The 3663-nt window shown below is 46.5% G+C and overlaps 1 pseudogene; it reads left to right on the plus strand.

Annotated features, from left to right (window-relative positions):
* The first annotated feature begins 319 nt into the window (after positions 1-319).
* LOC139354268 (uncharacterized) lies at positions 320-2377 on the plus strand (annotated as a pseudogene).
* The last annotated feature ends 1286 nt before the right edge of the window (positions 2378-3663 follow it).

The raw sequence follows: 3663 nt of genomic DNA on the forward strand, positions 1-3663 counted from the left end.
CTGAAAGAGGAGCAGGAGTGGGAATCGAAATAGATCCACTCCTATCAGACCGCAACATGAAATGGTCCATTCATAGTTTCAAACCATACAAATCGCCGGGACCGGGCGGAATAACACCGGCTCACATCCAGCAAGCAGGACAAATAGCCATAAACTGGTTGAAAAAAATCCTCCAATCCATCCTGGCGGTAGGAGAACTACCAACAGCATGGCAAGAAACAAAAGTGGTTTTCATTCCCAAGGCAGGAAAGGCCACTCACACCACAGCAAAGGATTTTAGCCCAAAAAGCCTTACATCATTCCTGCTTAAGAGTTTTGAATGATAAGCCTACACATAAGGGCCACCGTAGACCCGACACAAATATCAGAAGCACAACACGCTTACACCAAAGGTAAGTCAACCGAATCGGCGCTACACTTGGTGGTAAACAGCATCGAGAAATCACTCAACATCAAGGAATACACACTGATCGCCTTCCTGGATATAGAGGGAGCCTTCAATAACGTGCTTCCCACCGCTATAACAGAATCTCTCACAGAACTAGGGGTTGAGCCGCCAATGGTGAGGCTAAACCATAAATTGCTGATAAGCAGAATGGTCACAGCCACACTGGGGACCTCAACCCAGACTAGACTAGTGAACAGAGGCACCCCGCACGGAGGCGTACTATCACCCCTTTTGTGGAATATCGCAGTAAATAAACTACTGCGGATTCTGGAGGGAGGAGGTTGTAAGGTCGTGGCATACGCAGACGACGTCGCCATCATCTTTAATGGAAAATATCCACAAACACTTTGCGAACTTATGACCGCTAAACTTAAAATGCTATCGGAATGGACGATAGCGAACGGACTCGGGGTAAATCCTTCGAAAACAGAACTTGTTCTATTTACGAATAGGGTCAATATTCCTCAACTTAACCCACCCATTTTAAACAATTGTAATCTCTCCTTTAGCGATCACGTACTTGGGGTTAGTACTAGATAAACGCCTCAAATGGGGCTTAAACAACCAAGAGAGAACCAAAAAAGCGACCATTGCACTTTACTCCTGTAAAAAAGCAATCGGGCTAAGATGGGGCATGTCCCCAAGAATAGTTAACTGGATATACACAGCGGTAGTCAAGCCAATCCTACTGTACGGAGTGGCTCTGCGGTGGACCGCCTTACACAAACAATGCATACTGACTCCTCTAAACAAAGTACAGCGAATGGCGTCTTTGTGTATTAGTGGAGCCCTTCGAACCACCCCGAATGAAGCGCTGAATGCGATCTTGAACCTCCCTAGCCTGGACTTAGCAGGCATGGAAAGGGCCAAATCGGCAGCTATTCGACTGAGGGACACAGGGCAGTGGAAAGCCCAATTATATGGCCATGCTAAAATTCTCCAGCATGATAAATCGAGTCCGAAAATCACGGATCTATGCAAATCTATTGAGTATAGTCACACACCCTTTGAGGCGCTGATTCCTGATAGAGAGGAATGGGAACAGGGCCGACCGGGCACGACGGACGCAATCTGTTTCTATACAGATGGCTCCAAATTAGAAGGACAAGTCGGCGGAGGTGTATACTCCGAACAATTAGATATCAGGAAGTCATTCAGGCTTCCGAACCACTGTAGCGTCTTTCAGGCGGAGGTCCACGCTATAAAAGAAGCACTAACCTGTTTAAGGAACCTTAGCCTCCAGAGAGGACACCTAGACATATATAGTGACAGCCAAGCGGCTATTAAGTCGATCTACTCGACAAACACCAATTCTCGTACAATAGCAGACTGTCGCAGATCTCTCCACGAGATGGCAAATCAGTTTACTATCAGCCTAATATGGGTTCCGGGTCACCGGGACATCGTAGGCAACTGCATAGCGGACGAATTAGCCAGGCAGGGCACCACCAAGCCTCTCCTACCAGGAGAGGAAAATGTCGGTATGCCCATGGATACTTGCAAGCTAAACATAAAAAACCACTTCAACACACTAGCCAACACCCATTGGCAAAACGCACCACAGTGTCGCATCTCTCACCAGACATGGCCTGTGATAAACAACAAGAAAACCTCGGAGTTACTCAAGCTTAGCCGCACAGAGTGTGGCATGTTGATCCGAGCTCTTACAGGCCACTGGCTTGTTGGCGCGCATGCCGGCAGGCTAAAAGCCCCGCAAAATGATTTCTGCAGAAGCTGTAGGGATGAGGAAGAAGTGGAAACGGTAGAACACCTTCTCTGCTTCTGCCCAGCCCTATGCAGACTCAGACTGAAACACTTAGGAAGCCCCTTCATCGACGATCTTACCGAAATATCGGAGATTAATCTCAAAAGCATAAGTGCCTTTATTAAATCTTCCGGGTGGAAGACATGCTGATCAGCTTAACACAAGCCGAAACTACTATAAACCTGACCCTAGAGAAGGAAGAAACGAGATCATGCGGTATCACAACGGACCCGTTGAGGTCTAAGTGTGTCGGACTATAGTCCGACAGCCGCCCTAACCAAACCTAATCTAACCTGCCGACCATGTGTGGAGCGCTGAGGCAGTTAAAACAGAGCTTTCTGGTTTTCAGGAATTCTCGGCGAGCTGCGATGTCCAACGTTAGAAATTGGTCACACCTGTACAGTTGATGAGTCTGCTGGCAATATAAACACTTGATTTCGTCGCGCCTCTGGTGGGCGTCAGCATGATGAGTAGCAGCCGATCGTCAATCAAAGGTGTCGCAGTGAGATGTGAGAAAAGTTAGAAATTGGTCGATGGTCACACTGGAATTTTCCGATTCTGGGCGCTGGGCCCATGACTGCCGAGTTTCAGGATTTAACTTCGATAATAATATAAAAATTAACCAGGGATCTCGTTCATCGCACTGAAGTGCTCTTAACCCACGAATAACTTCATCTTCGCCGTCAACCAATTTACGCACTGTGCTGATGCTACTGGTTGTGGCACTAGGTAGCGTTAAAAAACTGTTCAGAAATGATCGGATAATAAGCGGTTTTTTGTTTTACCGCTTTCCCAACTTGTCACAGGCTTCACTGTAGTTTTCATTGGTCACGGGAATATGTTTCACTAATGCGAGCGCCTCGCCAGACAGGTAGGATTTCAAATAGTGAAATCTTTGGCAATCAGTGAAATTCGTATTTGATGCAATCGATGCCCTGAACGTGTCCGAAAAATGTTTCCAATCCTCATAATTTCCTGAATAGGTTGGGAGCTTGATTCGCTCGAACTGAAAGTCCACATGGCTTCTGCGAGTAGTGTTGAATGATTGATCGGAAACAATAAGAGTGGTGTTAGCGACTTCAGCCTTTAAATCTTCAAGCGTATTACTGAGAATAGCGATGTAGCGTAGTGTTTTTCCTCGTATATATCAACGTCTTCAGCAGGGTCTTCCCAACCCTCTTCAGACTCGTAGGAGTACAAATCCTCCGTAAGCCGCACAAACCGCAAAAAGTTGTCCTGTAGCTGGGCCAATTGGGCGACTAATGTCGGGATTGACTGAATATCTTCCACAAATATCGTGGCATTGTTATGCGCACGAGTGATTTGGCTTTTGCAAAAGCCCCGCTGTTGAATCACACTCCGCATGACGATTGAGCTTAGAGGACGGTTCTATACGATGCAGATATCTATATATCACCGATGACAAGTACTAATTTTATTTAAAATGTCC

Source organism: Drosophila suzukii, assembly GCF_043229965.1.
Source record: "Drosophila suzukii chromosome 2 unlocalized genomic scaffold, CBGP_Dsuzu_IsoJpt1.0 scf_2c, whole genome shotgun sequence".
Taxonomy (NCBI): Eukaryota; Metazoa; Arthropoda; class Insecta; order Diptera; family Drosophilidae; genus Drosophila; species Drosophila suzukii.